This window comes from Musca autumnalis, unplaced genomic scaffold (assembly GCF_047663935.1).
Source record: "Musca autumnalis isolate F117 unplaced genomic scaffold, ASM4766393v1 scaffold_1, whole genome shotgun sequence".
NCBI lineage: Eukaryota > Metazoa > Arthropoda > Insecta > Diptera > Muscidae > Musca > Musca autumnalis.
This window is the reverse complement of record NW_027411644.1, coordinates 109,108,769-109,126,965: the sequence shown is the minus strand read 5'-3', so window position 1 is coordinate 109,126,965 and position 18,197 is coordinate 109,108,769. Positions and strand designations below refer to the sequence as shown.

Below are 18,197 nucleotides of genomic sequence, written 5' to 3'. Positions count from 1 at the left end.
ATTATTCTCTTTTCTTCCACAATTTTATCGTCAATGCTCATAATAATATACGTGACATTTATACCAAAGTTATGTGGAAAGTGTATAAGAGAATTATATACGATCAAATCTAAAATTTCAGTAACAGGTTTTCTGCGCTTGTCAAAAAAATTCTACATTATCATAGTTCCTACCATAGGTATTGTCAATGATTTTTACAATGGTAAGGAATTTCGCATGTTGTTGTTGTTCTGTTTGTTTGGTAGTCCGGTCAAAATAGACATGCGTATAAGGGGGAAATAGCAAAAATTCCCACAAAGCTGAATTTTGGTGGAGAGCTAGGGTTGGCCATTAAAAGCAACGTCCTAAAAGTCCCCATCGATCCCATGTGTGCAAAACAAGTTATTCGGGGTCAAAGGTCATTTTTGGAGGCATAATTCAGCTTTTTTAATTTTTCTCAAAAACGGTAATACTTAGCAAAAGCCCGCTAAAGTAAAAGTTGTAGATTCAATAATTGTCTACAAGATTGGTCTTTATGATTCTTAAAAAAGACTTACCATTTTCGAGATATCTCGATCTAAAGTCAAATAAAACATTAGCCGCGTAAGTACATTATGAGGCGAACCGGTTAAAGTAACGACACTATGTGTTAGATACTTCCGTAAGCTTTCAAACGATATCCACTTTGCAGTAATCGGTTTAGTAGAACCGGGTCTAACCCGGTTTTTAAATTTGGCCTTTCGGGTCGAATAACCGGCGAACCGGATCCGCAACCGTTGAAAATTATACATTTCCGTAATCAGCGCTACAAACCCTACCTTCGGACAAAACTTGAAAAAAATCGGAGAGTTTTCGTTGGGGTCGTTCCCGTTGGGCTTTCGATTATACATGTGGGTTAAATGGGCTATTTTTGCATAAAATGACTCTTACATTGAATAACTCTACTAAACACACTCCGATTTTGTTGGAATTTTTTTTAGAAGATAGCTATAGTTTCGCTCTTCAAGAAAATATATATTTTTTGGGGGACAGACCCGATTACTTCGCTTATTTTAGCCGGTTCGTCTGAATATGTGCATATTTCCCTTATAAGTGCATAAAAATCATGTGTTTTTTGAAGCAGCTATATCTCAAGAATGGTTCCTTCTAAGAAAAAAATTATAAGGGTCGAACTTGTAGATAATTTTTCTGTCTACAATATTTACTTTAGTCACTTTTTAATTAGATCAACCGTTTTCAAAAAATAAATCCGAAAACCTAAAAACCCTTAAATTTTGACCTTTGACCCCGAATAATTTTTTTTGCACACATGGAATCGATGGGGACTTTTAGGACGTTGCTTCTAATGGCAAACCCTAGCTCTCCACCAAAATTCAGCTTTGTGGGAATTTTTGCTATTTCAATGTCTATTTTGACCGGACTATGGAGTAAATGATGGTATTTTTGTTGATAAAAAAAAACAATATCTATTTTTGTTCCAACAAAAGCGAAAAAAACGTGTACTGTCGTAAAGGGGGCAGCAAATACAAGTTGTTACAAAAAGAAGCGAAACGATTCAAGGGTAGGCACTGCACATTTTCCAAATTTTGTGTAGGAGGTACTCGAAGGAGTGAACCTATATAGTCCATATTCAAACCTGATCTATGCCCTGTAGAGATATTACGATATGAGAAGTATGGATCAAATCGGTTACTGCCTTTGAGAGTTGTCGTACGCCCCATTTAAGCTAAAAGTTTTGAACTTTTGTGAAGGACGTACCTGAAGGCGCGGACCGATATGGCCTATCTTCGAACTTATACTATGATTGGACAAAATTTTATGAACGCCAAATTTTGTATCGAATCGGCAGATCCGTTCGAGAGTTATCGAGCGCTGCAACCACTGCACATAGAGGTTTTTTTACAGTTTTCGGACCATTTTCTCAGGAAGAATGGACTTGCCCCTAATGAAACTTGTACTGTCGTAATGGAGGGGTGGCGAATACAAGTAGTTGAAACAAAAATCAAAGCGATTCGAGAGCAGGTCCTGAACTTTTCTAAAATGTTGTGTGGGATGTACCCGAAGGAGTGGATCGATAGAGTCTATGTTGAAATGTCATCTGTGTCTGGTAAAAATTTCACGACGTGCAAAGTGTGGACCCTTCAAGAGTTATCGTGCGCACATTTTTTCCGAACATTTTTGAACTTTTGTGAGAGAGGTACCCTAGGGAGTGAACCAATATGGTCCAAAATTTGGACCATATCGGTTCTTCCGTTCGAGAGTTATCGTGCGCTCCAGCCAGTCAGACAGACGGACAGACATACAGACGGACGGACATTGTTAAATCGACTCCAAATTGTCTGAAACATACTTGGCGCTAAAACCATTATTTCGATGAGGCACATTTTGCCCGTCACGGTGATCTTGAAGCAACTTTAAATGGAAGGTGCTTACACCTGGAAAGTTTTTGCGGATTCTGAAACTACAATGTTCATAGATGAGAAAAATAAAAAAAAAAAAATCGCGGGAGCGCTTTTTAATAAATCGCGATTCAAGTTGAATTTTTTAGGAGTTTTTAGGTTTTCATGATTTTGCTTGGAAACCGCAAGTCCTATCGAAATGGAGCTAAAGAAAATGTTGTAGCTGTGAAAATTCACTAGAGGAATGACCGTTATGATTTGTTCATAGGTTTTAAAATTTATGAGATATATAGATGTTCAGGTCACATTTTTAGCTTTTTTGTTCTTCACGATTTGCGTGAAAATTCTCTACAAGATTGGCTTTCGTATTTTTTCCTAGGTTGTACCATTTACGAGATATATAAGTTTATGTTGGGAAATTGCAGTCATGACATTGTCAATGCATTGTCCCAATTTGAACTTCAATATCTCAATAACGGTAAAACCTACGAAATTATTATAAATGACAATCATGTAGAGAATTTTCATAGCTACAACATTTTCTTTTGTCTTATTTCTATAGGACTTTCCAAGCAAAATCGTGAAAACCTAAAAAAACCATTAAAATGTCAACTTGAATCGCGATTTATTTAAAAAGCGCTCCGGCGATTTTTTTTTTGTTTTTTGATTTTTCTCATCTATGAGCAGTGTCAGAATCCGCAAAAACTTTCCAGGTGTAAGCACCTTCCATTTAAAGTTATTTCAAGACACTGTGCCGTATGAAAATGTATATACCCTCGTTAGCATAAATGCTGAGGGTATAAATATTCCGGTATGCAAAGATTTGGATAATGTCGGTCACTCCATTCGTTAGTTATCGTGCCCACCAGAATTAGTTTTTCACCATTAATTTTTTTTAGTACTTCCGGGCCATTATGACAGGCGGACAGGTGAGGGAAGTACCTGAATGATTTGACCGATAAAGACCTTATTGGATTAGGAAGAATATTTTGATGTGCAAAGTTTTGTCCAAATCGGAATCCAATTCGTAAGTTATAGTGCTTATCAATCATTTTGGTTGGTGACGGGCGGGTTTCTTACAGCTTTGGTGTTGTACCATCGTAATAAGGAACGCGATTATTACTTTCTACTAAAAAAAAACAAAAAAGATCAAAACGATCCCAAACACATCCTTAAACTGCAATAGTGTGAAAATGTTGGACATTTTATATGGGTGTGGAGTGAAGCGATATTGTCGATATTTGAACCTCATTTATGTCTCGAAGAAACATTGCGATGTGCAAATCAGTTACTCCCTTCGAGATTTATTGTGCGAATTTTAGCAAAAATTCGTTTAATTTTTGTTAGAGTGGTACCCGAAGAAGTAGACCCAAAGAAGTGGACCATCATCTAAATTGATCTAAATTTGGACAAAATATTACAAGATTAAGCAGTAGTAAGCGCTGCGGTCTTGCACTCAGAATGTCTGCGGTTCAATCCCTGAACAGAACACCAAATCTACTCAGTGTAATGCTGGCTTTCATTTCTTGAGTATTTCAGCAATGAAAAAATTCTCTTCAACAGTAGGTCCCATATCATTGAACCAATATGTCGGGGATATTGTGGGTTCATATGTATGTATTACGAAATCCAAAGTTTGGACCAAATCGGTTAATCCGTTCGAGAGTTATCTTACGCACCAGCCAGACAGACGGATGAACGGACAGGGCTAAATCAACTTTAACTTGTCTGAACCGTATTTTGTCCCAACATAAACCATTACTTCAAAACCATTAGAGTATGTATCCTCCATAGCCTGATCGGGTATTTTACTTTCGAATTCTCTATTTAAATAAGAAACTTGTGATGACAAGAAATATGAGTTTTGGCCAGAAAAATCGAATTGTGAATCAAGGTGCGCCGGGTTCTTCGGCGCCGATAGTACCACAACAGCTGTATTGCGGAGTACACTTCAAGGCAATTACTGTACTGCTAATTAAGATAATCAATGGCGATAGCAAGAAATAATTCTCATTCGCCTTGTGTTGCTGATGACGTAAGTTTTAAGCATTGTCCTTGCAAGAGGCTAGCTATACGGGTATGAATACTTCCTTTTGGACAGAAAACTATTTTAAATTTATTTGAGGTCTCAAACATCAATACTTATCTTCCCGATTATCTACAGAGTGTCTACAAATCGTCATATCGATTACCCTATCATCTATAACGCGAGCATCAATATATTAGTTCCTGTTATTTTAGAATTTGTCACAAATCCGACTATCGTTATATTGAGCTGCTAACCGTTTTCACACCGCCTATAACACAGTCATCGTCACATTAAGTCACAATATCATACATTTTTCATTATTATTTTCATACACAAAGTTTTTTTCACCTTTGGACCATTTGTCCTTTTCTCGTCCTTTTTTCTTTCCTACATTAAATGTTTGTTTTTTAATCCTCTCAATATCCAATTTTTTGTGCAATTATTTTAAAGGATTAAATTTTAATTCGATTTTGACTGGCATCTGTTGTTACTTGTAACTCCATCCTTTAAGTGGGATTAATTTATTTACTTTTTCCTTTTCGATTTATTAACTTAAAGAATTTGATTTGATTTCCCCGGAGAGACTGCGAAGAAAATCTGAAAAGACAAAAGAAAAACAAACAAATAATCAGTGTAATTCAATAATAGAATTTATTACGTAATATTAATGGAATTTAATAAACATTTGGGAAATAATAAAAAATTAAAATTCATTAATACTTTTACACACAAAAACAAAACACATAACATAAGTTATGATTCCCATGAAAATTTATGTAATTTCGCTTACATCAGTCAAAATAAAATATTTTTTTTAACACTCTGTTTCCGTAACATTGAACTTTCCAAGAATTCGTTGAGTAACTTTTTCCAGTTTTTCTTCCTGTCAGTAGCAGAGTCTATTTAATTTATAATTTCATTAATTCCGACTCTCAGTTGCACAACAATTTTGTATGTAAGTACGTATATATTTAAGTTTTCGTGTAAGTAAGTAAATTATAAAAAATAAAACATTGCAGAGGAATGAAAACAAAATACCGGATAGGTAATGGAAATTGCAATTAATTGCACACAAACGGCAATGGAATGCCGTGGAAATATAGAAGTGGAACTTTTAAAGAATGTGCATTAAATTCCACCATGAACGCTTTTTGCAGGAAAACATATTTAGGAATTATAAGGAAGAGAGAGAGAGAGAGAGAGGGAGGATAAAATTTTAACTTTTGTTTTGGGGAGACTTATCCATTAGATGGTGGTTTGGATGGGTTTGGGTTTGACATGAGGAGACGCCCAATTGTTCTGCAAATCTACTGAAAGCTTTATATCGCATCGACGATTCAACGAATCAACTATTACTGAAAAAATATATTTTAAAAAATATACGATAACTGAAAAAGTATTTTTTAAAAAAATCTGCGATTATTGATAAAATATTTTTTTAAAAACTCGACAATTATTGAAAAAATATTTTTTTAAATTCCAATTTTTGAAAAAATATTTTTTTAAAAAAATCCAAAGTTTTTAAAAAAATATTTTTTTTTTAAAAAATCCAAAATTTTACGATTATTTGAAAAAATATTTGTTTAAAAAATCCACGTATTGTAAAAAATATTTTTAAAAAAATCAATGATTATTGTAAGAAACATTTTTTTTAAAAAATACACGATTATTGTAAAAAAAAAATAAAAAAAATCCACGATTATTGAAAAAATATTTTTTAAAAAATCGCGATTATTGAAAAAATATTTTTTAAAAAATCCACAATTATTGTAAAAAATATTTTATAAAAATCCAAGATTTATTTTTTAAAAATCCGCGATTATTGTAAGAAATATTTTATAAAAATCCAAGACTTATTTTTTAAAAATCCAAGATTTATTTTAAAAATCCGCGATTATTTTAAAAAACATTTTTTACAAAATTCACGATTATTGAAAAAATATTTTTTTGGAAAAAATCCAAGATATTTTTTAAAAAATCCACGATTATTGAAAACATATTTTTTAAAAAAATATGTTTTCAATAATCGTGGATTTTTTAAACAAATAATTTTTCAACAGTTGTGGATTTTTTAAACAAATACTTTTTTAACAATTGTGGATTTTTTTTTAAAAAAATACTGTTTTTTAAAAAATACACGATTATTGTAAAAAATATTTTTTAAAAAATTCATGAGTATTGAACAAATATTTGTCAAAAATTGACGATTTAAAAAAATATTTGTTAAAAAACCACGATTTTTGAAAAAATATTTTTTAAACAATCCACGATTATTGAGAAAATATTTTTTTAAATCCACGATTATTGGAATTTTTTTTTTAAATCCAAAATTATTGAAAAAAAATTGTTAATAAATCCACGATTATTGAAAAATATATTTTTTAAAAAACATGAGTATTAAACAAATATTTTTTAAAAATAGACGATTTAAAAAAAATATTTGTTAAAAATCCACGATTATTAAAAAAAGGATTTTTGTAAAAAATCCCCCATTATTGAAAAAATGTGTTTCGGATTTTTAAAAAATACTTTTTCAATAATCGTGATTTATTTAAAAAAAAATATTTTTTAGATAATCGTGGATTTTTTATAAAAGTATTTTTCAATAATCGTGGACTTTGTAAAAAAAATACAAAAATAAAAAATACAAAATTTGTTAAAAAAAGTAATTTCTTCAACAATATTTTATCAATAGTGTATTTTTTTAATATTTTTTTCTATAATCGAGGATTAAAAAAAATATATTTTCAATAATCGAGAATTTTTTTAAAAAATATTTTTTCAATTATCGTAAAAAATATTTTTAAAATAAATATAAAATAAAAAAATATAAAAAAAATATTTTTAAATATAAATAATATTTTTTCAATAGTGTATTTTTTTAATATTTTTTTCTATAATGGAGGATTTACAAAAAATATTTTTTCAATAATAGCGGATAAAAAATCAAAAAAAAAATATATTAAAAAAATACACTATTGATAAAATATTATTGAAGAAATTTGTTTTTAACAAATGCAAGTATATATATATATATATATTTACAAAGTCCACGGTTAATAAAAAAATACTTTTATAAAAAATCCACGATTATCTTAAAAAATATTTTTTAATAACTCACGATTATTGAAAAAGAATTTGTTAAAAATCCACGATTATTGAAAAAATATTTTTTTTAATCCACGGTTAATGTTTTTTTTAAATCCACGATTATTAAAAAAATTGTTTTTAAAAAATCCACGATTATTGAATTTATTTTTAAATCCACGATTTTTGAGATTCCTTTAATCCACGATAACTTCTTAAATAAATACAATTTTAAAGTTTTTAATTGCCTACCCAAATTGTCGCTAGGCAAAAAAAACTCGACATAATAAATAACATTTGCAACATCAGCATCATCGTCATTCCGCAACCTCTTCAAAAATACTGCAGTGACAGATATTTTGGCCAACAAACAAGGGAGCTTTTCTGGCTGCTATTTGTTCTTGAAGAAAACTTATGATTATTTCAACTTGGCTTCGGTGTGCTCTGCATTATTTTCGCAAATGATTCTTGTGTACCAGTGCCAACCATCTAACCCTCATTTTGACCATTTGGAAATGCAGTTTTCACTTTTTTCGTCTTCTTGCCTTTCTTCTCCTTCTCGAATGTCTTTTGCATTGTTGTTATGAAAAAGTTTTTCCCATTATGTTTCCTTTTGTACTTCAACTGGAAGATGGATGAATGGTAACAAGCTCTGGCACGAAAAAATATCATCAGAATTCCCCTTCGTTCTAAACACACAAGGATTTTAGTCACGACATTTGTATTTTTGCGAATGAATAAGAAAAGATGTTGGAGGACGTAATAGCAGCAGTAGTAACAACAACAACAACGGCAACAATATCAACGAGGTTGTCATAGTTGCTTTACGGTAAATTTTAAACTACAAACGGAAACAGAGCTAGAGTAACAGCAACAGCTAGAGCGGCAGTGGAGAACAGGAAAAACAAAGTGAACAGCGATTAGGCCAAGCTAAACAATAGCTGCACAAATGCATGAAAGTGAATTATGAACAGCAATTAGCAGCGACAAACAGGCAGACAGCATCACAAAAATGCAGCAACAACCATAGCAAGGCTTAAAGTTTCAACAATGTTCAGCGAACTAAACTTTTTTTCTTTGCCAGACTTATCTTAAGCCATTACCATTACCAAAATGGGGGTAGAGCTACTAGCCAGCGAAGAGATTAAAACAGCAAATCGTCTAACATGATATACGACTTCTACTATCTGGACATCAAGGCTGGATCTCCCCCATAATGAAAATTCTCCAACAAAAAGTCTAAAATCTCCCTACAAGAATGAAAACTCACATAACTATCCTCCACCTCCTACTATCGCCACAAAATCTCGAACCAAAACCAAAATAACAAAGTCCAATTAGGCAGTGGATAAAGAACGAACACAAAACAAACATCAGCGAAGAGGAGAACGAACGAGTTGCACAAGAAAGCCAATTAGCAGCTGCTCATGTTGAACGTTAAAGTTTCCAGCATCCACCATTAAGACAGCAGCTCATCAACGACAACATAATGTAATTAAACAGCAACACAAGAAGCCTGAACGAAACACAAACAAAAACATCAACGAGGACTTTTTGGCAAACAAAATATGACAAAGGAGCAGAGGCAGTAATGAAAGCAGGCGCCAATAACCACAAAACTACAACAACAATTGCAATATGGTAAAAATAATGTAATAATTTGTTAAGCAAATATTATCTGCCGCCACAAGGACTTCAGCAAACAAACAACAACAAAAGCAGTGGTAAGCATTCCGTGCGGAGTTTTTTTTTTTCTTTTTTCTCCCATCGGACGCCTCCCCAGGTGGTGGATAGGGGAAAGCTCATCAGATATGACGGGTACCGCAAAAATAAAATATGTGGGGCGAACCAAAAATAAAAGGAAAAAGGCAGCGTCTGATCGAGATTCGGCGGCAGCAAACAGCGTCTGTACTCCATTGGAGCGGCTGAATATGTAGACGGATAACTATAAACCCTTCAGAAGGCAACGGGAAACCACTGAAGTAACATCCCTTGAAAATCGTACAACATGAACAATACAACGCAAAATACACGGCCCTCAGTCTCCGGCCAAGAGAGGGTGCTAAGAATCCCCGGAGGTAAAACCAAACAAAAATTAACAATTGGGACATGGAATGTCCGAAGTCTTTATGAAACTGGAAAACTGAACAACACCATCAGTGAAATGAATCGTCTTAAAATAGACATATTAGGTGTTAGCGAAACATGGTGGAAGGACAGTTGTGATTTTAGATCAGAAAATGTCACTGTTTACCACTCAGGAAATCAGCGCGGCCTTCATAGAAATGGAGTATGTATCATTGTAAAAAACCACATAGCCTCATGCGTAACTGGGTATGTTCCACTATCAGATAGAGTCATCCTACTCAAAATAATGGCAAAACCAATAAACATCAACATAATCCAAATTTATGCTCCCACATGCGATGCAAATGCCAATGACATCGAGGAATTCTATAACAACATTTCGCAACTATTAAGAATGACAAAAAGTCATGAAATAAATATTATACTAGGTGATTTTAATGCGAAGGTTGGTAACGATGAAGTTAAAGACATCACTGGGAAATATGGTCTTGGAGACCGAAACGAAAGAGGTGACCGACTTATCCAATTCTGCCAAGAAAACAATATGAAGATCATGAACACATTTTATCGTCTACACCCCAGGAGATTATACACATGGAAATCACCGCAAGACAGCCATGGACATATAGTAAGAAATCAAATAGACTATATATTGATAAACAAAAGATATAACTCCTGTGTTTCCAAGTGTACAACATATCCAGGTGCAGATGTTCCAACAGACCACAATCTATTGGTCTCAAAACTGCGCCTCAAACTCGCGCTTATACGAAAAAAGAAAACCCAGCCAAAAATCGATATCGGAAAACTTAGCGATCCTACCATAAAAAACCAACTGCAACATCAAATCAATGGAGAATTAGAAAGCATCAAGGAAGACAATCCGGATCTACTGTGGAACAACCTAAAAACTACTATAAACACAGTAACTAAAAGCATCCTGGGAAACCGATCAATGGCAAGAACTGAAGACTGGATAACAGACGAAATTCGAGAACTTCGGGAAGAAAGAAGTAGACATAAAAATAAAAATTATGAAAGGTACTGGGAAATAAACAATGAAATAAGATCGGCAATCCGCGCAGCAAAAAATGACCAACTCAATAGAAAATGTCAAGAAATTGAATTTCTACAGTCCATACATGACGACTTTAACCTACATAAAAAGATAAAGGAATCTGCGGGGACGTATGGAAGAAAGACAAGTGCAATTATATTTAATGATAATAATAAAGCAGTGTTTGATATGGAGGGAAGAAAGACTATATGGAAAGGTTATATAGAAAAACTTTTCACGGATGAGCAGCGAGCACCTCTTGAGAATAATTTAAGCAATTATCTAGTTGGATCATCAATAACAAGATTAGAAGTACAAGCTCTAAAAGATAAAAAAGCCACAGGACCTGATGAAATACCCTCTGAAGTCTTAAAGCTAATAGATTCCAGCAATAAAGAACTCCTCATCACCCTTTTCAACCATGTATACGACACTGGACAATATCCAGAAGATTGGCTCAAATCTACTTTCATAGCCATTCCCAAGAAAAACAATGCAAAACGATGTTGTGAATTCAGATTAATAAGTTTAATGAGTCACGTACTGAAAGTATTCCTAAAAATAATACATCAACGAATATATAGCAAGTGCGAACATGCTATGGGAAAAACGCAGTTTGGGTTTAAGGAAGGGATGGGTACCCGAGAAGCTCTATTCTGTTTACAAGTCTTAGTCCAGAAATGCAGAGAAGCCCAAAAAGATGTTTTCATCTGCTTCATCGATTATGAGAAAGCCTTCGATACGGTTAACCATGATAAATTAATGAACATTTTGACATCTATCGGAGTACAAGGAAAAGAATTACGATGTATTAAAAATTTGTATTGGAACCAAAAAGCACGAATCGACGTCAATGGTGAACAAAGTGATGAAATTATTATCTCAAAAGGAGTTAGACAGGGATGCATACTGTCCCCATTACTATTCAACGTGTACTCGGAAAAAATATTTCAAGAAACGCTAGATGGAGGAAATATTGGAATAAAAATAAATGGACATATTGTGAATAATATAAGATATGCAGACGACACCACACTACTGGCTGAGAGCATATCAGGTCTACAGAAACTTATAGAAAAATTGGCACTCACAAGTGAAAAGTATGGGTTAAAAATTAATATGAAAAAAAACTAAATACATGATAGTAAGCAGAAAAAACGACTATCGCAACGTGAAGCTTACTATAAAGGAAACGGAAATCGAGAGGGTACACACATTTAAATATCTGGGAGTACTAATAAATGACCGTTGGGACTACTCAAAAGAAATTAACAGCCGAATAGAAATAGCGAGAGATGCCTTTTTTAAACACAAAAAAGTATTAACAAGTCACGACATAAATGTGACAACAAAAATAAGATTTATCAAGTGCTATGTTTGGTCAGTCCTCTTATATGCTTCCGAAGTCTGGACACTTAAAATGTCCGATGAAAGAAAATTGGCAGCTTTTGAAATGTGGACATTCCGACGAGTACTGAAAATACCCTGGACTTCAAAAATATCAAATGACGAAGTACTTAGAAGGATGAATGTGAACCGACAGCTAATCTCAACAATAAAAAAGCGTAAAGTCTCATACCTTGGACACATACTTAGAAATAATAAATACAAGATTCTACAAACAATCCTTAAGGCAAAAATCGACGGAAAGCGCGGAAGAGGTAGAAAAGAAACAACCTGGCTCAAAAATATCCAGACATGGACCGGCTATAATGATGAATACACACTTTTACAAGCCGCTAAGAACAGGGAGCTGAACATCATTGTGTAACAACAAATAATTATAAATATATACTTGGTATCATATATGTATCATTGAAATATTATTGTACGATCACCAATATCCGAATAACGGATGAGTAAATAAAGAAGAAGAAGTGGTAAGCATAAGAATATCAATAAGAAGGAAAATGTAACGACAATAAAAGTTGGGAATTTAAAAATGTTTTTCAACTCCCAACAGAATAAATTTAAAGGAATATTATTTCCAAAGGAGCCTCTGATTTTGACTTTGTAAAAAATATTTTTTTAAGGAATTCATAAACATGGATTTTTTATGAGTCGTTTTTTAATGTCGACGGGACACCTAATCCGGGTGAGGACGGAAAAGGGGTACCCACTTTAGAAGAAGTAGTTGTTGAAGAAAGGCTATCTGAGCAACGCAGACAACTACTAGCACTTCTGGAGCAGACAGTGGATCTAAGTCTCAGTCAGGGTAGTGTTTCTGCTTAGGCCGAGGACAATTTGTCTGATGACGAACTTACCACAGTCATTCCATCAACTGTAGTCGTCGAAAAATAGGCTTCGGTGCAATGCACTAACCCCTTAAAGTCAGGTTCATAGGAAACCCAGAAGACCGTTCATCGCCACTGGCCGATAGAACTAGTCATTCGAAGCAGGATACTATTGAGAAAGCAACTTTGAACAATGCTTTGGGCGAGTATATTCTCCACCATTGACTAGCGTTACAAATCGGTTGGCCAGGCCGACAAGAGGGCCTACCATAGATTGTTGGACTACCTCAGAAAGTAATTCGGTAGGGAACCATCGTCCAACTAAATGTGAGAGGGTAAGTTAAACAGGATTAATCTCAAGGTGGTAAGCAAATTCATATTAAGATACCTTCTCTTGCCTGAGAAAAATCCTGATCTTAACTAGCTCTCTCTCTCTCTCTCTCATCACAATGTCCGCAGAAACCAAGTTGAGTTCCACATCAAAATCGACCTTAATAGCGCCAAAGGCTTGTATGATCTTCTTTCAGCTTAATCTGGTTCTGGGTCTACCACATGTTCTAGGAATGTGGCTGTTTCAATGGAATGTAACCACAGTTCTACTGGAGTTGAGTAGGTTTGTAGGACAGTTGAAAAGATGCATTGTGTCGTGCGAGAAATTGCCGCATGTTGGGCATATGTTTTGCACGGTGTCATCATCGATCCTTGCCCTATAGGAATTCGGACGACTGCACCATACAGAGCGTCGTTGAACCAAAAACACTCTGGTATGTCGTGGCAGCTGACGCTCCACAGTTGCGATAGATGGGGAATGTTCTCCGAGGACCGCATTCACACGATAGTTGGCATCTGCGACCGCATCCGTGTGAATGCTAATTAAACCTTTTTGATAGGCTTGTTGATCAGGGGTTTTCTCTTATAATGTTGGACCTCACTTTCTAGATCTGAAGATCCCTCCTGACATGTCATATGGTTATTAGGATGACGCTCACGATAACATCCGAGCAAGTACTACAACTACTACTGTGTTGCTGTACTGGAAGAAATTTTGTCTCCTCATGTAGATTGTACACTAGGCCGGGGCGATTTGAAAACCTTCATGAGCCCTTCGCGTTTCTGATTCCTGGGATTGAACTGAGCAAAAAAGTCCACTGGACCATATATCTACCGTGAAAATCGAGCCTCCCGATTTTGACTTTAAGTTTTTTATTGACGTTTTTTGGATATTTTGGCATATAACAGCCAAACCATTGAGATTTTCGATCCACCACAAAGACAAAAATTGTAGCCAAGACAGTAAATAAAAACACTCTAATACATCGCAAAAGCATTGGAACGCTCCTTCAGACAGTTTTGGCCTTGAGAATGTGCAAACTTTTCGGAAAATGCCGATAAATGGCATTGTACCATAAAATTTGACCAGAAAATTATTCAAGCGTTCTGATGCCAAATTCTATCGTGTTGGGATCCATGGACAACCAAAATGCCCTTAGTTCGTTTGGGCCACTTCGTTTTATTTTTTTATAACGGTAAAAGTATTGAAAATCTGGGTTTCTTACATTTTTAAATTTAAACGGACATATCTTCTTTTTCTCACAACAAATTTCTATTGATCCTTCTTACTTTTAAAGGGGCGAATAATATCTTTCAAAAAAAATATTATTTTTTAAATCGCCTAACAAATGGCTAAGTTATAGTGGTTTAAGTCTGGAAACCTTCAACAAAGAACTATAAATGAATTTCTCACAATTTTCAAAATAAATATTGAACAAAACAAAACAAAACAACATAATATTTTTGAAAATTATGAGAAATTCAGTTACATTTTTTTGTGGGGGTTTGCAGACTTAAACCACTATAACTTAGCCATTTGTTAGCCGATTTAAAAAATAATATTTTGTTTGAAAGATATTATTCGCCCCTTTAAAAGTAAGAAGGATCAATAGAAATTTGTTGTGAGAAAAAGAAGATATGTCCGTTTAAATTTAAAAATGTAAGAAACCCAGATTTTCAATACTTTTACCGTTATAAAAAAATAAAACGAAGTGGTCCAAACGAACTAAGGGCATTTTGGTTGTCCATGGATCCCAACACGATAGAATTTGGCATCAGAACGCTTGAATAATTTTCTGGTCAAATTTTATGGTACAATGCCATTTATCGGCATTTTCCGAAAAGTTTGCACATTCTCAAGGCCAAAACTGTCTGAAGGAGCTTTCCAATGCTTTTGCGATGTATTAGAGTGTTTTTATTTACTGTCTTGGCTACAATTTTTGTCTTTGTGGTGGATCGAAAATCTCAATGGTTTGGCTGTTATATGCCAAAATATCCAAAAACGTCAATAAAAAACTTAAAGTCAAAATCGGGAGGCTCGATTTTCACGGTAGATATATGGTCCAGTGGATTTTTTTGCTCAGTTCAATCCAAAGAATCAGAACGCGAAGGGCCCATTAAGGTTTTTTTCGTTCCACACAAATCGCCCCACCCTATTGTACACTGAAGACATCAGGAGGCACTCTGCTGCAGTTCTCAGGGCGGCATTCTGACAGTTTTGAATATTTTTCCATGGCGTTGCACTCATATTCGCGGACCAAAGTGGCGCCACATAGCTCACCGCAGACGGTCCATGTCCATGTGGTGAACAAAGGAGCCGAAGATTAAGTGGCGGATATTTACATATTTTTCGCGTGGAAAAAGTGGTAAGATCAGACAAATATGAGTTCAGCATTTCACAAATGACATCATGGAAAGTACCTGAAGCCAAGATCGTACAATCATCGACATAAGTTACGTTCTCAATGCCGGCGGCAGGTGGCGGATTACAGGAGAGGTAGAGGATAAACATTTCCGGAGATATCACTCCATCTTGGGGAACTTCTTCTTGCACTATACGGGGCTTGGATTTCTTGTTCCTGAATTCCATGTACGACTGGCGTCCACACATATAACTGATTACTCTGTGCAACATTTTATGGTGATCTTGTGCAAACAATTCGAACTGAGGATTTTTTGAAAGTACAGACCCAAACGACAAGAAACCCTAGTTGGGTTTTGTTGTGTCAGATCCAGCTCGGATTTTATGGCCCCATCTAAACATGGTTAAATATTGAGTTTTTAAAGAAATTCGGGGCTATATCTCTGAAACCAATGCGAATCATCTTCTGACCTCTGAAGCAAATTTATAGGTAAGGGCAAGAATAAAATATTTGGAGAAATAATGAACTCGAAAAACTACATTTATTGCTTCAAATTTCAAAATATATGCGAAAATTCCACAATTTTTATACATTTCGTACCGTATCTCCAAAACCGTCAATTTTTTCCGAATATTTTCTTCTGGAAAAATATTCCCTGGTATGTAATACACAACTCTTCAGAACATGTCATTGTTGCAAAATGCCTCTATGCCGTTGTGTTCAATACATTTTTCAACGACGATTTAATAAAAATGTCAATAATGTGGTGAAATCCGAAATGCGAGAATAAACTGTTGGTGTGAACTGTGTTTGAAATACGTGTTGTAAAAGATATGATGCAAAATACCACTGAAACAGCATGAAGTAAGCTTTTTAAAGTTTCAGAATGTTCTAAAGAATTGTTGAGATCTTTATTTGGAAGATTTTTGCAAAAGGTCACTTGGTTCAACTCCCAATAGTTTAGGAATCCTTAGAATTCCTTGTCAACACAGTAAATGGCATTGGCAAACTCTGGGAAGGATGCAGATTAACACCCTGTTCATGTATGTCGACCGAAAGGTTTCTTGCGCTTCCGAAATGGAAAAAAATAATTTTCCGTTCATGTAAACACCTTCGAAACGAGAATCTATGCGACCGACAAGCCATACGAAATAACACATAAACGCACACTTTTCCATGTAAATTTGGGTTTATGTATTTCGAAAGGACTGTCTTTTGTAGAAAGAGAATGTCAAAATCACTCACTTGCTTTGTATCTGTCGAGTAGAACGTAAACTCGCGAGTAACACCGAAAATCTTGAAACAAATTTATGCAACACATTCTTGAAACAAAATAAAAATTTTATAGATACGTTTTAAAGGCTGTTTCATTCATTATTTTGAAGAAATCAATCAAATAAAATAATTCAAAATACCGACACATTTTATTTTCTCAAAAAAACAAAACACATATATTCCAATGTTTGTATGTATATGCGGATTTTGTTTTTATTTCTCATTTGGCTCTCATAGGATACGTAACGACAGTCGCACGATAGTTTGCGAAATATATGAACGCCTTTTTAGACGGAAGTGAGTGACTGCTTTCCTTTCGTACAAGTTTTCGTGCGGCATACATGAACAGGCTGTAACAATCTTCAGACCTTCAGCTAATGAAAACTGGTCAGCTTCAGTAAGGTTTCAATAGACACTCAGGGACAGGAATATTTATGGACTCGTAAGGGCAAACTGTCTTAAGCTTCCGACTAGCCCAAAAGCAGTAGAAGATCGTAAGCAACAACCACTTCGCTTTATACAGATTAACCTGCATCACTGCAAAGCGGCGACAGCTGAACTTCTTCTAGCCCTCACAAAATCTGAAGGTGACGGAATGGAGGAAACAAGTCTGCTTCTCTTGTCAAATGTCTTCCTTAAAATTTTGTGTATAACCTCCCCCTGTTCACAATGTATATTTACTAGAACTTCTATCGGCACTCTATTAGGATAATATAATTAACAATAAGGTCACCGAGTATAGTAGCTATTTACTACGACAGCTACTCATCCTTTAACCTAACCTAGTAGACTTTAGCCCTCAAGTGATAGTCTTTCCACTATTCCGGCTAGCTGCCACAGACTCAAAAGCTGTTTGCGAACTACTACCAACAGGGATAGGTTTCGCTATGCTTCAGTTAGTTAGCATTAGGGATGGCGATCTTGAAATCCCAAAAAACACGGAGTTTTTCGGGATTACTTAAAACTCACATTACTTAAAATTACTTCTCAATGGAGTTTTATCCACATATGGAGAAGGTATAATTGATCAATTACGCCACGAGGGGTATAATTTAATATACATTTAGAAAATGTTCCGTAAAGGAATATGTCAAAGAAAGTTTCTAAAAACATATAAGGTCTGTTCGATAACTTCGCAAGTTCTTGCAAGTACTTCTCAATTCTCTTGTTTGAACAAGTTTGTTATCGAACAGCATTTTGTAAAAAATTTTGATTATAGAACATATCTATAGTTTAAATCTATATAAATAAAAATCAAATGTCGTTCGTTGTTAATGACATCAGTTGAGAACGGCTGGACCGATTTGGATAATTCATTTTTTTGAAATGTTCGTCAAACCCCAACTTAAGTTTTTA

At 34.5% G+C, this 18,197-nt stretch overlaps 1 protein-coding gene across 19 annotated transcripts in view; it reads right to left on the bottom strand.

The window, feature by feature from the left end:
- Positions 1 to 18,197, bottom strand: part of myd (stromal cell derived factor mayday) — a 229,025-nt gene that overhangs the window by 101,359 nt on the left and 109,469 nt on the right. For 5 of the 19 annotated variants that reach the window (XM_073987698.1, XM_073987714.1, XM_073987731.1 and 2 more), the window contains one exon: positions 4,937 to 5,004. The exons of 8 other annotated variants lie outside the window; for them this stretch is intronic. The gene's annotated coding sequence lies outside the window, so the exon portion shown is untranslated. Of the gene's footprint in view, positions 1 to 4,661; positions 5,005 to 18,197 lie in introns of those variants that run through there. 6 more of the 19 variants (XM_073987803.1, XM_073987738.1, XM_073987748.1 and 3 more) reach the window with 4 other exon arrangements.